General features: G+C 39.8%; 1 long non-coding RNA gene across 1 annotated transcript in view; it reads right to left on the bottom strand.

Annotated features, from left to right (window-relative positions):
• Positions 1-877: 877 nt before the first annotated feature.
• Positions 878-18,928, bottom strand: part of LOC123608887 — a 65,200-nt gene continuing 47,149 nt past the window's right edge. Inside the window, exon 4 of the long non-coding RNA XR_006717498.1 lies at positions 878-1,214. This is a non-coding gene — a long non-coding RNA (uncharacterized LOC123608887). The remainder of the gene's footprint in view (positions 1,215-18,928) is intronic.

An 18,928-nucleotide genomic window follows, 5' to 3' on the forward strand; every position in this document is an offset into this window, starting at 1 on the left:
TGCGCATTATCCTCCAATTTATCAGGGTGGTGCCATCGGCTGCAGAAGCATTGAACCCTGCTGAGCAAATAGCATAAACTCTAAAAGGCACTTTCTGGAACAGGGAGAACTAGGGCAGCATCAGTTCTACTACTGTTCTTCCAGCAACTCTGTGACATGAGGGAATATACACACTACAGGGGTCTGTGACATCGGTCTCTTAATTTCAGTAGCCTGCACAATGTTGGGCACTGACTGTCACTGTATTTTCCTCCACTCCGCTGTCTTTCCCTCAAAGGGAAAACCAGAGACATCCCTCCCTGACTAAATGGTCTCTAGATCCAAAAAAAAAAAAAAAAGAAGAAACTACTGTAAGGAGAGAATAAAGGATCCAATATGTCTCCATTTCTATAATTACTTTTTTTTCCCTAAAATCTGAACTGTACAATCTGTGAACACAGGCATTCCAACATGAGAGCTAGGTTCTTTAATTCTGTATCACTCTATTACCCCCCAAGGAATTCAAATTTAACATAGTCTGCAGCTTAAAAGCAGCATAAAATAAAATCTCAGAAAATGTCATGGCAGCACGTCAAATATTTAATGTCAGGTTCCCTTATGTTCATTGCATTGCAAAAGGCAACCACCAATTATGCAATTTTGGAATGATATTTTACTTTGTAATTAAAAACCAAGCTCCCCGTGCTTGGTATTTGTAGCACATATGTGCAAAGCAATTGCTCCTTGGGAAGGAAAGAGGGTATCTTTGCACTTTGAAAGACCTCTGCTTACAAGCTGTTATAAATAAGCTGTTCTTTGTTAGTGGAGAGCACCTCACCGTTGCACTTGGGCACGTTATAGGGGAATCACCAAATGGCATGCATGAGTAAGCCCACTGTTCAGAAAGTGTTATCATACCGTTTCTTTGTTCAATATTACCAATAATATTGCCTTAATTTACTTATAAGACCGAAAGCGTCATCTCATATGTTCTCAGCTTCTCCTTGTCTTTCAGCCCTAAACTGGCATTATTGGACTATTTGAATATAATTTAAATAACAACATACCCCGTTGATATGATGCTGTGGAACAAAAGGTACCTGTAAAACTTGAAACAAACACCATCTTGTTGATGGTCTCTTGCTTCTCCTTTATTTGTAGAGCTCCAAGAATGAGAAGCATGCATTTTAATGAGGTCTCTCCATTTGAAGTCCATTCCTCTTTATGAACTGCCCCTGTAGGCCGAGAATGTGGGCTTTCCTTCATTCTGATACAATGTAGCTCTCAACTTGCCTAAATAAGGAAGAGTACTACAAACATCTAAGTATTGATTGGTTCACAATTTACTTTCAACCAATGGAATTAATGTTCTATCTTTAAAAAAAATTTTTTTTTCAACGTTTTATTTATTTTTTTGGGGGACAGAGAGAGACAGAGCATGAACGGGGGAGGGGCAGAGAGAGAGGGAGACACAGAATCGGAAGCAGGCTCCAGGCTCTGAGCCATCAGCCCAGAGCCTGACGCGGGGCTCGAACTCACAGACCGCGAGATCCTGACCTGGCTGAAGTCGGACGCTTAACCGACTGCGCCACCCAGGCGCCCCATGGAATTAATGTTCTATCTTTTTTTTTTTTTTAATGTTTATTTATTTTTGAGACAGAGAGAGACAGAGCATGAACAGGGGAGGGGCAGAGAGAGAGGGAGACACAGAATCTGAAATGGGCTCCAGGCTCTGAGCTGTCAGCACAGAGCCCGACGCGGGGCTCGAACTCACAGACCGTGAGATCATGACCTGAGCCGAAGTCGGACGCTTAACCGACCGAGCCACCCAGGCGCCCCTTAATGTTCTATCTTAACCAAGGTCCAGTTAAATTAAGGTACAATACTCATGTAATGCAATACTTAGGCAAGCAAATACAATACTTTAATTGGGATACTAAGAAAACCTCAAATACCTATAGAGCAAAATTTTGCAGATAACCAAATCTTCCCCCCCCCCCAAATCCTTTTAATGTTTGCAAAGTTTTAGGTGGAAATCATTCTTAAATATATTACCCAATTTTCTACCACCTTCAATATTGATTGCAATAAAATTTTTTTCACAATGACTCAGGGCCACTTTAGAGCATCAGTTATTATTTAGTACTCTAATATAAGAATGACCTCAAGACCTAAAGCACTGTTTTCCCTGTTACTAAATTATTCCACCCAATTGTTTTCAACTTACCGTAGCATTTTATAGTTTTTGGTTCCTTCCTAGCTACTGAGAGTTTAAACTTTCCTTCTTAGTCTTGTCATTGTGCATACAAGGAGTAAAATATTGCCTTTTTTTAAATGACTTTTACTCTACTTTGTTTTTTTTTTTTTTAATTTTTAAATGTTTGTTTATTTTTGAGGGGAAGAGGGGCAAAGAGAGAGGAAGACACAGAATCCGAAGCAAGCTCCAGGCTCTGAGCTTTCAGCACAGAGCTTGACATGGGGCTCGAACGCATGAACCACCAGATCAAGACTTGAGCTGAAGTCGGTCGCTTAACCCACTGAGCCACCCAGGCGCCCCTACTCTACTTTGGCCTCATGATAAGTTGTTGGAGCTACATTTGAACACGAACATACACACACCAATTAACAACTTATGGGACATGTCTGTTGATAAAGGTCTGAGCTGTCTTGTGCAGATTTTGCAATGTTCATTTAGTCTATTCAGAGACCTTTATACCTAAAGTCCTAGTCTATTATTTCAGGTAGGTGAGCTACTGGTTTATTGAGTTCTCTATAAAAGGGATATCACTGTACTATAACGGACTCAAACTTCAGAGAAGGCAGGTCATTTATTATTGGTTCCTAGAAAAAGGCTTTAACAAGATGAAGTCCGTTGTTTTTTTCTTAACTATAAAAATATTTTAAGTAGTAAACGAAACAAAACCAGGAAAAAAACAAAGTTGATAGTTGATTTTTAAAAAATTCTTCCTTGGTTGGTACTATACTAAATTCTAAACATGTGACCTATTATAGGATGTAACTTAAAATACTAGGCCTATTTTATAGCTTACCCATGGTGCTGAGATAACAGAAGTATATAAAAGCCCACTTATAACATAGTCCCATAGTACGGACTCTTAAATGTACTGTTTTAGCAGAACTCCGGTATCAGACTGGAATTGTATTAAAGTTTGTACAGTGTAACATTAAGAATCTAGCACTGTAAAAATACAAAGCTAGATTTCAAACAGCAAAGTGCTAGGGAGGTATTTAAAACTGAGGAAAGAGGACTGGAAAATAGCTTTTATTTTACATTCTATATTTCTATATAGTTTAACTTTTTTAACAACACTTACGGGAGCATATGAATGCATATATGTGTATATATGTGTAGGTATATGTGTGTATGTATAATTGTTTTTCAGTTAAAAAAAAAGTGTTTTGATTACAAATAAAACCATACAAAAAAAGATACCCAGTTTCATCTCAAACAAACCAAATAAGGTTCACTTCTCTGTGGGAAGACTCCAATACAATCAGAATTTTTTACTGCTTACTTATTCCTTGAATCTATTCAGGCTGAGTGTTGTGTCAGTTTTCTAGGGCTGCTGAACAAAGTACCACAACATGGGTTCCTTAAATAAGAGAAACTTAGTATCTCACAGTTCAGGAGGCTAGAAATCCAAAATCAAGAGTTAAATCGGGTTCCTTCTGATGGCAGTGTGGGGAGTTGATTCCTTCTGAGGGCTGTGTGGGAAGGGTCTGTTTTGGGCCTCGCTCCTTGCCTTATAGGAGGCTGTCTTCATGCTCCCATGGCCTTCTTCCCGTATATGTATGTTTCCATATTTCCCCTTTTAGTACAAACACCAGTTATATAATGGACTCATTTTACCTGGATTACCTCTGCAAAGACACTGTCTCCCCTTAAAGTCATATCCTGAGGTCCTAGGGGATAGGACTTCCACAAATGAATCTGAGAGGGACTCAGTTCAATCCACACCAAGTGTCAGCAATCGATAGCCCTCATGGAGATCCAGTCAATCGGACCATTTTCCGCAAAAGCTTTGGGCCCACCGCCTCCCAGCACCTCTGACCACACCTCCTCTCTCTTTCCTCTCAGCTTCTGTTCGCAACTCAGGTAAAGGTGGAGGCAGCCACAGGTCACTTCTGCCGTCAAGCAAGTCGTGTTTTTAGGGAAATAATTCAAAAGGTAGCTGGGAAATCTCTTTTTGTAAAGACAGAAATTTTCCTGGAAGCCGAGAGTCCTGCCTACACACTGCCTACACAGACCACAACTGACAATTTTTAGGGCAAACGTTCTTTAGGGCAAACGTTACTGCTTGAAAACTCATTTTGTTAGGGCAGGCTCAGTTGCACATTAAAATGTAAAACCAAAACAATATTCCATACATGCACATACCAATCCTGGGATTTTCATCTTACCTAATCCTGAATGAGATTTTTTACATGAAAGTATATATCTGGCTAATTCCTGCTTATATCTTCCTGATTCCTATTTTCTTAAATTTTTATGCTAAAAGATCCCAAACTTCCCATATATCTTATGTCAAAAGGAAATCGCAAAAGTAATTGTTTTTATAGAATCACAAAAAGAGGACCCTTAGCAATTAGCCATGGCAAAACCTTCATTTCACAGATAAGGAAACTAGACCCAAAGGGGTATTTCTTGGTGATGTTGAGTGAATCACTGGAAGAAAATCATCTTCTTTAGGTGGATGACCTCTAGGCTCCATGCCTGTCTTCTTAATATTAGCAATTACGATCAAGCTTATAAGACTCACAGAGTCTTTACAAAAGTAATGAATTTGTGGGAAAAAAACAAAAAACAAAAACAAGAAACAGAGAGCACTGCATATATACCTAAAATCAAGAATGTATTTGTTTAGTTTTTTTTTGGTAATGCTTTTATTTTTTTTTTGAAAGAGACAGAACATGAGCAGGACTGGGGCAGAGAGAGAGGGAGACACAGAATCTGAAGCAGGCTCCAGGCTCCAAGCTGTCAGCACAAAGCCTGAAGCGGGCTTGAACTCCTGAACCGCCAGATCATGACCTGAGTCGAAGTCAGACACTTAACCAACTGAGCCACCCAGGCTCCCCAGTGTATTTGTCTAGTTTTAAATAAGGCCTGGTGTGAAAGGAAGATAAAGCTCACCTCCAATAAGTGCACATTTATAATGAGCTTGCCCATGAAAACAGATTACTAACAGACATATAGCACATAAAATATTGACATGTTAAAACAGACCACATAAATCAATTTAAAGAGCTGGCTTCTATTTTTCATACAATGTTTGCATCATCTTTCTCTATAAAGATAGAGGCCTATTTTAAATATTTTTTTCATTGACTTACTAAATTATATTCTTCTTCCTGCCAAAATCGTCATCCACTCAAAATCTGGAATGGGACGCTTGGCCAAATTTCCTTTGTTATGGATATTACAAAACCATACAAATAATAATTTCCCAGGTCTTTGGGACCTTCCTTGTTGAGTAAATTAGCACCAATAAAAGTTAAACACACACACACACACATACACAAATACACATTGTTCAAAGCATACGATCATTTGATCATGACTACATGGATAATTCATTTGGGAGCAGAAAGGTAGTTTGAATTCCACGACACGCTAATATGAAATTTTAAGTGTTTTCAGAATTTCAGGAAACGGTTCTGGTAATTCCTAAATAGTTTATTCTTTTAGCGACTGAAATTCATTTTAGAAATAGCAAGACCTAGCCCCGAACAAAATAGAAGGTTAAGACGGATTTAAATGGAATCCCTTTTTGTTTCAAACTTAGGGCTTGATAATTTTCCTAAAAATGTTCAGTAGGTTTCCTACGTTAGTAAGCGGAGTATATACAAATGGCTTGAATATCTTTTTATGATTGAAACATTACAGTGCCTTAGAGTTACTGCCTGCTGACAATTACGAATACACGGTGATGCAGATTTCACTGGGAAAGTATAAGCTGATGTGAATCTATGTTGACCCCGGGAAATAGCCCACAGTTATTTTGTTGCTCTGTAGTCTTTGAAGTGAGTTGCTTTTCTGTGCGTGTGTCTGCGTCTCTCACGGACACGGAGTAGATGTATGGCGCAGTTCCGTTCTTTCCTCAAACAGACCGCCGTGCATCCTGCCAATTCCTGGGAGTTGTCTTCTTCTTCTAGAGAAATCCTAAGAGGGGCGCCTGGGTGGCTCAGTGGGTTGAGCATCCGACTCTTGATTTCGGCTCAGGTCATGATCTCATGGTTCCTGGGACGGAGCCTGGCATTGGGCTTTGCAGTGATAGCACGGAGCCTACTTGGGATCCTCTCTCTCCCTCTCTCCCTGCCCCTGCCCCCACTGGCATTCCCTCTGTCTCTCTCAAAATATAAAAGATTAAAAAAATAAATAATAGATGTTTGAAAAGAAAAGAAATAAGGAATTCAAGCTACCTTTCTGCTCCCAAATTAATTACACATGTAGTCATGATCAAAGAAATACATTAATCCTATTGTACAATTACCTATACATATTATTCAGTCCCTTTGTATAAAAATGAGGATAAAGCACTCCCTTGAAGTCCCGCATATTTCCTTAATTTTTTTGGCTGTTAATAGCTTAGAGAATAATTGCCTTTTTTTTCAGATGTTAGAAATAATGTATTACACTTTGATATCTAAGAAAGTATAAATGTGTAGGAGGAGGTCATAGAGTACTAAAAGGAAAGAGTGCTTGAAATAAACAGGCTCTGAGAACAGTTTCATCGTGTAGAAATCTGCAATCTAATGGGTTTTACTGCAATGGAATTTCTACACAAATATCCATGTATACATGGGCATATATATGTACATACACATATACATACATCGATTTAATGGGATCCCTCGTGGGGACCATTCTAAGGAAGCAAGGATATTGTTCAAACCGCCCCATAAAATACCTTAGAATAGCAACAGAAGAACCACCGTGCTAAAAAAGAGAGAGGTTTCTACCCTATTGTAACACAAGCATCCTGACTTATTCACAATATTCCTTAGCTGCAGTTGGAAGAAAATGCCTCTTAAAAAATAAATATGTAGGGGCACCTGGGTGGCTTAGTCGTTTGAGCATCTGACACTTCGGCTCAGGTCATGATCTTGCAGTTCAGAGGTTTGAGCCCTGCTTCGGGCTCTGTGCTGACAGCTCAGAGCCTGGAGCCTGCTTCAGATTCTGTGTCTCCCTCTCTCTCTGCCCCTTCCCCGCTCGTGCTCTCTCTTTCTCTCTCAAAATAAATAAACATAAAATTTTTTTTAAAAAGATAAATATGTAAAGTAAATGACTGCTGGTTTCATCGCCCCCAACATAGAAAGGACAGAGCTATGCTTTGATGGTGGGGCACAATGACCACGATCAGCCTATGCAGGGCCCATGCCCGAAGAAATGTACACACTTGTCCAACAGGGCCTGCCAGACCCAAGATAACTCCCTGGAGGGCAGGAGCTGTGGCTCCACCGGTCCCACATCCATGGTGCCCTGTCACTTCAGGTCTCACCTGTGCTTCATCACTGGGTAGCAGGGTTCCCACACTCCTGTCATTGTTTCATCTCCTGTCCTGCTCCACTATGCACAGACTCAGTTTCTCAGTGTCAGTCATAAACATGTTTTAGATATTAAAAATATATCCTCTTCAAAATCAAATATTATTCAACATCATTTATAATCCTGAGGAAAATTTTCAGCCACAGAAGATGAACAGTTTAATCAATACCTTGCAAGGGTTAACATTTTCCAAAAAGTTTTCTTTTTTTTCCGTGAGTAAAATAATATCTTCTGTGCTTAGTTTCAGGGAAATATTATTTGAGGCAGACTCAGACCTTACTTTTGTTACTTACACCCTTGACTTTCCACTGGCCCAACTTCTCATTGCTAATATGTGCCAAGAACACTGTAATAACTAGCTGCGGTATTTTAGGCATATTCTTTGCCTCTGCTCAATCTGATTCTTCTGCCTTCCTATTCCCCAAACCATCCCTGTCTGCTATTCATATTACTTATCACATATAATCTTCCCTTACAGCTATCTGTTTACATGTTGTTCTTCCCTACTAGGTTGACGACTTCTCAACACGGAAACAATCTTTCTTACCCTTGAACCTTCTGTTCTGTCTTACAACTAGTGGACTCACAATGAACCAGAAGGCTTCCTTCAGCCTTGGTCCATTTTGTTATGCATCATCTTGCCTTGCTTGCCTTCGGGAATGTTGTAGAGGTCAGAGGAGATGCAGGACACGAAACTGTTGAAAATGAGACAAAAACCCCCAATCCAAATGCAAGACGCAGCCATGAATGTATAGATAATAAACAATAAAACGGCTTTCTTTGAAGTGTTTAATTTTTATGGCTGATTTTTTGAGTCCATTATTCCAGCTCTCTATTGATGTCTTAAGTATATTAATCAATATAGAAAACAGCATGAACATTTCTAAAAGCCTTCTAAAAATCATATAGGTATAGAAGAAAGATGCAGTATCGATGTATAATATTGTGTGTGTGGCTCATGTTAAGTGAATCTGCGTAAGCAAAATTAGTCACAAGTACCATGTTAACCAGTAAGAGGTGATAATTTGGAGAAGCCAGCTGTGATGGTTAATTTTATGTGTCAGCTTGACTGGCTATGGGATGCACAGATTAAACATTATTTCTGGGTATATCTGTGTGGGTAGTTTCTGGATGAGAATAGCATTTCACCAGTGGATGCAGTAAATTAACCTCCCTATGTGGGTGGGTCTTTTCCAATCCTTTGAGGGCCCAAAAAGAACAAAAATCAAAGGAAGGAAGAATTGGTTCCTTTTCTCCTCCCTCACCAATTGATTTGGAACATCCCATTTCATCTTTTCTGACTCCCAGATTGAGATTTATACCATCAGCTCTCTTGGCTCTCAGGCCTTCAGACTCAGGCTGAATTATACCACTGGCTCTCCTGGGTCTCTAGCTTGCAGACAGCAAATCATGGCATTTCTCAGCCAGCTGCTCATTATAAATCCTTCCCCTTCCATATATAGTATCTATAGAGATCTGTATATAGATCTGTATAGAGATCTCTATCCTCACACCTGTTAGTTGGCTATCATCAAGAAGAGAAGAGGTAAGTGTTGGCAAGAATGTGGAGAAAAGGGAACTCTCATGCATTGTTGGTGAGGATGTAAATTGGATCAGCCATTATGAAAAACAGTACGGAAGCTGAAAAACACATATATATGGTTCTATTTTCTCTGAAGAATCTTCACTAGCATGAGAAGAAAGAAAATGTCAGGACTGGAAAGGTCTGACTTTATAGCCTCCTGCTGTTTCAAACCTGTCTGACTACAGAACACATTGGAAACTTCTGTGCTTCAGAAGTCTTGGTCCAAGTCACCATCATCTCTTACCCACATCTCAGCAATGGCCTGCTAACTGGTTTCCCTGCTTCGGCTCTTGATCCCTTTGAAAATGTAGGTCAGATCATGTCATTCCTCTGTTCTAAACCCTCAGTGGTTTCCCATAGTGCTCGGAATAAAAGTCCTGACCCGACTTTCTGTTACCTCTTTGAATTTACCCTTCCCTCCTCTCCCACTGGCTCCATCCACTGTCTCCTGGCTGTCCTCTGAAAAAGCCTAGCTCATTTTTACTTCAGAGCTTTTGTACTTGCTGTTCCCAATGGGAGAACCTTCCTCTCTTCTTTAAATGGCTGGATAGTAATTTCTCATTGTTTGGTCTCTGCTCAAAGGCCATCTCTTCCAAGAAGCCTTTCCTGACCACCTTAGTAAACTCTCACCCCATATCCAAATATCTAGTCTCCCCGTATCTCACGCTCTAGCTTCCCTACATCTCACTATCTAGTCTCCCCACATCCCACCATTGAGTCTCCCTGTCTCCCACCCTCTAATCTCTCCACATCCCATTCTCTAGTCATCTCATATCCCACTATCTCATTTTCTTTTCTTAACGCTTCTCACTTTCTGATACTGTATTTTTATTTGTTGGGAGGTTTATTTAGAGGGCTTATTTTTTACACGTTGGTTTCTTATCTTTTCCCACTAAGATACAAGTTCCGTTAGTCAGTCATCTTGTGTGTTTTACTTATTAATGTATCCCGAGGATCTAGAACTAAGCCTAGTGCATACCAGCCATGTTGGCTTTGTAAAGTGTTGACCTGGTTAAGCCAAACGGCAGACCCCAGAATTCCCTTTCTATTGTGTTTCCAAATAGGGTGGCCTACAAGGGACCCATAAGATCTGGAGAAAGGAAGGGAGGCGGCAGCCATTTTGGGGCATACATACATACATACATACTTCTCCCAGTTTCTCAATCAAACACTAAGCTAGGTGCTGCTATGAGGGGACTTCGCAAATGTAATTGAAGTCTCAAATTGGCTTCAAATTAACCCAAGAAAAGACTACTTTTGGTGGGCCTAAGTCAGTTGGAAGGCCTTTAAAAGAAAGCTTAGGACTTCTCTGAGCTACAAGACTACAAACCAGCAGCTGAATGTTCACCTGTTCTCCCTTCCCTCTGGATCTTTCTTCCTGACTGATTGTTGCCTGTGGACAAACTTCAGCCTAAGCTCATGGGGTTCCAATCTGCTTCTGATCTTCCCTTCCTAACTGCCTGCCCCATGGACTTCAGGCTTGCTTAGACACCCCCATGCTGGCATATGTAGGTCAATTCGTTGTAATAAATACACACATACACATACTCCATTTATATTCCGTTCTGATTCTGTTTCTCTGGTTTCATCCTCCCTGATGTAGCAAATGTTCAGTGAACATTTGCTGAATGAAAAAACAAATATAATAGAAAAAAGTGGAAGAATACTCTATTACGTATCTATTGTTGTATCACGAATCACCCCAAAATTCGTGTTTACAAACAACAATAATCATTTATTAGCTCTCATGGTTTTTACAGGTCAGAAATCTGGGAGCTTAGTTTGGTGGTTCTTGCTTCGGTTCTCTCATGGGGTTGCAAGCAGATGTTAGCTGGGGCAGTAGTCATCTGAAGGTGTGACCAGCACTGGAGACCCAATTCCAAGGTGGCTCACTCACATGGATGGTCAGTTGATGCTGGCTGCTGGTAGGAGGTTTCAGAACCTCCCTTCGTGGGCCTTTCCAGAGATGCCTGACTGTCTTCGAGCAGGGTGGTTGGAGTCCCTCAGCGGGAACAACCCCAAAGACCAAACAGAAGTTGTAACGCCTTTAGTGCCTTAGCCTTAAAAAGTCACACATCATCCCTGTCAAAGTCTTTTAATGTTCACACAAATCAGCTTGTTTCAATATACAAGGAAGCTCCTCGAGGGCCCGAGTACTAGGAGGTGAGGATCATTGGGCAGCCTCTTGGAAGCCAGCCACAATACACAGCAAAATTTTAATATTCGTTATCTCTGAATACTGGGACAAAGTATATGCTTTTCCTCTTGGTACTTTTCTGTCTTTCCTAAAATCTTTACAATGGGCGTATATTATTTTTATATCAGAGAAAAATATGTGTCTCTATCTGTATGTATATATACATGTGCGTATATTTATGTACACCCACATGTTTCTTGGTACAGGTAGGTATATATGTCATCATCTACATGGACACATCCAGGAAATAAAGTTCTCTAAATTCTTCTTATTACTTAGGACTGAATTTCCACGGGCCTAAATATAAAATTTCATTCATTATAATGTAAATAATTCAAGTCATTTGTAAGAGGATGCACCTGGTTGTGTGTTAGGAAAAAAAAAATTTTTTTTTTAAAAAGAAGCCATGACACTAACATAGAGAAGGAGGAAAGAGGAAAAACACTGTTGTACAGAAGAATGCCAGCTAGTAAATGTGAAAAACAGGATAGAGTTAGAAAAACATTTTGTAACTGTCACTGTAATAACCGAATCAGGTAAGAATCATTTGTTAATGTTGAAATTATTGGGTGAGTGGCATTGGAAGACGGGAGAGTCATATGATCACTCCACAGACGATATTTTAGTTCCGAAGAGAAAAATGGTGATCTGGTAAAAATATCCTCACCAAGAGATCAAACTTCATTTCAACAGCAAAAGAACACAGTGACATTATATAATGTAACACATTACACACATCACTCATGCAGCGTTCTTGCCAAAAATGTTTAACCTGAACTTAATCATGAGGAAATAATCAGACAAATCCAGGTTGTGGAACATTCTACAAGACAGTTGTTTTGGACAGCTCAAAATATCCATATATGTCAGACAGAAAAAATATAGAGGGATTATTCTAGAATATGTTAAAGGAGATTAAGGAAATAACCAAATGCAATGCATTATCTTTGTTTGGATACTGACTCAAAAAAAAGTATAAAGGACAGTTTGGGGACAATTTAGCAAATTTGAATATGCACTCTCTATTTTTTTTTAACATTTATTTATTTTTTGAGAGACAGACAGTGAGCAGGGGAGGGACAGAGAGAGAGGGAGTCACAGATTCTGAAGCAGGCTCCAGGCTCTGAGCTGTCAGCACAGAGCCCGATGCAGGGCTTGAACCCATAAATGTGAGATCATGACCTGAGATCAAGTCAGATGCTTAACCGACTGAGCCACCCAGGTGCCCTGAATATGCACTCTATATTCAACATTATTAAATACAACAACATTATTGCATCAATGTTAAGTTTATTGAGAGTAACCATTTTTGTTGTAATTTCATAGGTTATTACCCTTGTTTGCACATGCTGAAGTAACATGTACAACTTAAGAAAATGTGTATACACACACACACACACACACACACACAGAATGCAATGCGGCAAAATGTTAAGAATTAGTGAGCCTAGGTGAAGGATATTTAAGATATTAATTATACTCTTATTTTTCTGTAGGATTGAATTTTTTCAAAATAAAAAGTTGGCTAAAATACAATAGGCAGGAGGTGGGGAGGAGGGAGAAAGAAAAAGAGGGAAAAGAAGAGGGAGAGAGAGGAAGAAGGGGGGAGGAAGGAAAGAAATGAAAGAGGGAGGAAGGGATAAAGGATACAAGGAAGGAGAGAGGGAGGGAAGGAACGAGTGAATGAAGGAAGGAATGAAGGGACAGAGGAAGGGAAAAAGGATAGAAGGAAGGATCGAAGGGAGGGAGGGAAGAAGGAGGGAGGGAGGGAAAGAAGGAAGGAAGGAAAGAAGGTCCAGCAGGAAATACCTAATGATGAAAGACCTTTAATCCTCATTGCCTAATTAGGAACACCAGATTTCCTTGATATAAACCTTAAATATAATGTTCCCATAATCACAAATGCACACAAAACAAGATACTTAAAAGAAAATTCATCCGTGCTTTTTATAAAATTCAGGATTAATCTTAACATTTACAATTTCAATTTTAATATATTTATATCATGAAACCATTATGTAGCCATCAAAACACTTTCTCAAACAATACTGAAGGGCACCAGAAAACACTCACAGTATAATATTATGTCAAAGAAGCAATAAATAAAACTCTGTGATCATTTTTATTTTCTATTACAGCATTATTAACATATAATAGAATGTACAGATCTTGGTGTCCAGTTTTATAAGTTTTGGAAATTGTGCACACTAGTGTAACTATCATCCAAAACAAGAACTAGAATATTTTCAGAATCCCCCCAGATAGTCCCCTCTTGCCTCTTTCCAATTGATTCTCTTCTCCCATCCTCACTAGGCAACCATTTTCTTATTTTTATCTCTATAGACTAGTTTTGCCTATTCTTGGACTTCATAGAAATGGAATTATACAATATTTGCTCTTTTGGGTCTGGCTTCTTTTGCTGAATCATTAGATCTTTACATTTTGAGACTCACTCTTGATGTTGATTGTTTTAGGAGCTCACTCTTTTGCATTGCTCAGTAATATTTGATTGTGTGAACATACCATTTTATAAGTATTCCATTGTCTAAGTCTGTTTTTCCTTCTCCCTGTCAATAAACATTAGAATGCTTCCAGTTTTAAATGTTTATGCATAAACTAATATAAATATTGCCACGTCTAAAGTTTTGTGGACATGTTTTTCTTTCTCTCGGGAAAATACCAGATGTGGAGTAAGCATTAAAGTTAACCTTATAAGACACTGCTAACCAAGTCACCAAAATGTTTGTCCTATTTTACATTCTCACCAGCAGCGATGAGAGGTCCAGTTGCTTCACATCCTCGTCAACATTTGGTGTTGTCGATCTTTTTCTTTCTAGCCATCCTAATGGCTTGAAATGGTACTTCACAGTGGATTTAATTTGCATGTATTAATTGACTGATGAAGTGGCCACGTGTTTTTCTATACGTATTGTTCATTTACATATATCATCTTTTGTGGTTGCTTTAAAACATGTGCACAAAACATTGGATATCCCTCCATCCCAAAGCGGAGCCTAGTTGCCCTCACCTTAAATATGGGCTGTACTTCGTGAGTTGCTTTTAATGAATAGACTATGGGAAAAGTGGTGCTGTGGATGTCTAAATGAGAACGTAAAGATATCATGACTTCCTCCTTGCTCTGCTTTTTGGATTGCTCTTTCTAGGGGAAGACAGCTGCTATATCATGAGGACATTCAAGCCGTCTAGAAAGAAGCCCACGTAGCAAGAGAACGAGGCCTCCTGCCAACGGCCCTGTGAGTAAGTCATCTTGGAAGTGAGTCGTCCAGCTCCAGTCAGGCCTTCAGTTGACTGCAGCCCCAGCTTGTACCTCAAATGCAGCCTCATGAGTGACACTAAAACATAGCCACCCACCTAATCTGCCCCCAAATTCCTGGTCCTCAGAAAGCATGAGATAATAAATATTTGTTGCTTTAAACTAAGCTGTAGACTAACTCATTATGTAGCAATAAATAATGCACTCATTTTTAAATTCACTTGGCCTTTTATTATTGATTTTTAGGAGTTCTTTATATATTCTAGATACAAGTCTTTTATCACGTATATGTGTTCAGAATATTTTTCTCTCAGTTTATTTATGACTTGTCTAGTCATTTCTGAATGGTGTCTTTTATAGAGCAGAAAAAACTGCACCATCCAATTTAACCTTTTCTTTCTCTGATGATTAATGCCTTATGTGTTTTTTTAAGTTTATTTATTTATTTTGAGAGAGAGAGAGAGAGAAAGAAAGAGAGAGAGAGCATGGTGGAGGGGCAAAGACAAAAGGAGACAGAGAATCCCAAGCAAGCTTCGTGCTGTCAGCGCAGAGCTCGATGCAGGGCTCGAACTCACGAACTGTGAGATCATGGCCTGGGCTGAAGTCGGACGCTTAACCGACTGAGCCACCCAGGCGCCCCATATCTCAAATTAATTTTTTATGTATGGAGTGAGATATGGGTCAAAGTTTATTTGTTTTCTTCCACATGGATATTCAGTTGCCCCAGCTGCATTGTTAAATCCTTTGGATGGACCGGCACATTAGCTGATCTTGATTTTTTTTTGTTGTTTCAAATAATATACAGACAAAAAGGCTACAAGTGATACTAAAAATGTTAATGACGATTACTATTAAGTGGTAAAATTGTAAGTGGTTTTCTTGCCTTTAGATTTTTCTGTATTTCCATGATTTTTAGCAATGAACCTGTAATACTTTATAATAAAAAGGTATAAAACATTTTTCTTGTTTATTTTTCCTCCTTTTCTTGAACTATAACATAAAATCTGTAAAATTGTGGCTTTTAAATGCACATAAACAAATGTAACAAAAAATTTATGTTATGGTTCTGTAAGTACAAATACAGTAGCATCTTAACTAATTTAAATGGCGGTACATCTGAATAAGTGGACGCGTTGTAAAAAGTACTGTAAAAATTATTTTATATTTGAACTCCATTTTTATGACCTTGCTTTACATTGAATAATTCTGAAAGTCCATACAATTTGCCAAGTAGAAAGCTGTGGACAGGGCTTTCGAATATGAACACTTTGTCATTTCAGTTTTGGAATTATTCATATTCTAATTGTCTCTGTGCTGGCCAAGTGTTTTTCAAAGGCTCCGAAATCCCTTTTTCCTTGCCTAGGTTAAACAGTTATGTCACAATCTACACCATTCTTTGGAAACTCTTTCTTGTAAGTTCAAAAGTAAACATCAATTTCTATGTGTTTGAGTATCACAAATGCAGTCAAAATGAAAGCAGTTTTCCTGTAACATGGTATTATGCCCGAAGAGATAAATATATACTGGCAAAAGAGGAAGACAGGCTAAGTATCAACAGTGAAAATTTATAACTCATCAGTTTCGATCACAGAAATGTCACACAAAACTCTCTTCTTTCTGTTTTGAGTTGCCTTTGGATTCCCTGAGGTTCGCCTGAGGTTTGCATTTTTGCCTTAAATGATCAAACACCCGTTCTCTCAGTGTGGCTTTCTCACTTTAGCAGCAATTCAGAGGAGCTTAGAAAATTCAACTTCACCAAAATACAGGCAAACCTTTGGAAAACTCTCAGCACACCTGGCCTACGTTTGAGCAGTATGCCAGCCTGGCTTTCAAGCGTCTCTGCGTTCATCCGTGGGACACGCATTAGCTGCACACTTTGAGGGGTGGGTTGTATCTCAACCCGGAGGTTGAAAGTGGGGGTACAGACAGGAGCCTGACAGCAGCTCTTCTAACAGATTACATCATCAAGCCATTTACTTTTACTGCTAAAGCCACAGTGTCAAGTGAACTAACACACACGTCCCGGTGACAGCAAATAGAACGTCAGAAAACCGTGGGAGAGCAGCACTGTGAGAAACACATCTACCAGAGGGGACCTCGCAGCGTGGAACAAATAGTTAACACGGATAAACGCTGGTGGGAAAAAAGGATCCTGGAAAAGTGATCACAAAACTGCAAAATGACTGGTTAGGACTGAAAGATTTCATGTGGAAACTTTTCTGCAGCTGTGACCACTTGTCTGTATTAACAACAGACCTGTTTTGTTTTGTTTGGGGGTTTGACAAATTACAGTATCCTGTGCTGTTCTTGTCTTGTGGAAAACTGAGGGGAAATGTAACACTATGGATTCTTCGTCCTGTATTTTTTCATTTCCCCCAGTTCTCCTGAGCTCACACACAGTCACAGAGGAGCTGAGAAAGTCTTCGCACTTCAACTGTAGAGTCAGAGGGAAAGGCTTGATCTTGGCGATTGTCAGGCAGGCACTAATGGAAATGAAATCTGTCCACTCTGGAAACCCTGGCTTTGGTGCTGGACGATCATGTGCGAACTGGAGGGCAAGTGGCTGGGCCGGAACCTGGAACGCCTTCCCACTGCCTTTGCCCAGTCTCCTGTCCTCACAGTTTCCATGACTGCCTCTCCCAACCCCACGTCTCTGCTTGCACTCATCCAATACCAATTAACAGTTTCATCAAAAGTAGTTGTGAAGTGCCTAATGCTGACAAAGGCAAGGTACCATACCAGGAAGTGAAATCATTTCCTCTCCTCCAGGACAAATGTGAAGTTGTAAGAAAACCAAAATGAGTTCAGAAAGGATTACTTTTCAAAGACCAGTAGATGCGATGCTTGTGTTTTATTTTTCAAGCTTAGGGGGAAGGAGTTGATATGTTTTAGGCAAAAAGGAGAATATTCTTCGTGCTTGAACCAAGGCGCCCAATATACACACACATACGCACACACACGCACTTAATGATTTTTTTTTTTTTTTTAACAAAAACGAGTTTGTCTTTGCATGATAACTGATTGAGGAGAACTACAGTAACAGAGAGCAAGTCTACTACCTTCTATCCATTGTTATTACATGGGATCTAGAAGGAAGATGAGGATTACCTGTCTTTTTCCAATTTCTACATATAGATACCATCTTTGTTTTTCTCGCAGTCCCTTCGGTGGGTTGAATGGTGGCCCCTAGCAAGATGTGTCCAGGTCCCAGCCACCAGAACCTGTGATGGGACCTTATTTGGAAAAAGGGTCCTTGCAGATGAAATTAAGCTCAGGATCTCAAGATGAGGTCATCCTGGACTATCCAGATGGGCCCTAAAAACAGTAAGTGTTCTTATAAGAGACAGACTAGAAGAGGAGAAAATGGGACAGAGATTGAAGTGGTAACAGCAACAGGCCGAGGAATAGCTGGTCTGGAAAAGAAAAGGAAGGAATCTCTCCTTAGAGCCTTCAGAGAGTACACAGCCCCCCAACACTTTGACTTGAGGTTTCCGGCCTCCAGGACTCAGAGGGAATACATTTCAGTTCTTGTAAGCAGACTCGGGAGACTAATGCAGTCCCCAAAGGTCTTTATCAGCTGCTTCTCCCTCGATCACTGATTCATTCATTTGTTCAGAAAACAAGGTGACTGACATGTCAGGCACTGAGCAATGCACCAGGAACACCAGTCTGAAAAAATAATTTTTTTTTGTTCTCAAGACTTTTATAATCCGGTATTACTGGCATCATCATCATCATGTGTGGGCATGAGAAGAAAGAACTCACTACTTCCTGGGATGGTCACAGTAAGGGTCCAGAGGAGAGACACATGAAAGTTGAGGTGTTTGGTAGTTTAGCAGGTTGGGAAAAATGGGAAGGGAAGAATTCTGGGAAGAGAAAGGAGCACAGAAATCGTGTAGCCTCAATGGGAATTGGTTGTTTTTAAGGAAAATTCCAAAGTAGGTGTGGTAAGAGAAAAGGTGAGACGTCAGATTACAGAGAGCCACGTCAGCCAAGCTGAAGAGTTTGGAAGGCATCCTGTGGCAAACGGGAAGCCACCAAGGGTTTTAAGCAGGGCGAGAATACCATCACTCCTGTATTTTATAAAGATCGCTCAGGTAGAGGTGGGGAGAATGGCTTGGAGACTCAACCAAGGCAGAAGGATCCAGTAGGAAAGTAGTGACATGATCTAGGTGGCAGATGATAAGGGGCTGAACTAAAACACAGTTGTGGGGCTAAAGCACAGGGATGGAAAAAAGAGAAATTTACGTAAGAGTCTGAAATTAGAACAGAGTTAGAAAAGTAGGAAGCAAAAAGAGAAAATTCTATTACTGTACCCAAGAGAGA

The sequence above is a fragment of the Leopardus geoffroyi genome, chromosome B2, assembly GCF_018350155.1.
Source record: "Leopardus geoffroyi isolate Oge1 chromosome B2, O.geoffroyi_Oge1_pat1.0, whole genome shotgun sequence".
Lineage (NCBI taxonomy): Eukaryota > Metazoa > Chordata > Mammalia > Carnivora > Felidae > Leopardus > Leopardus geoffroyi.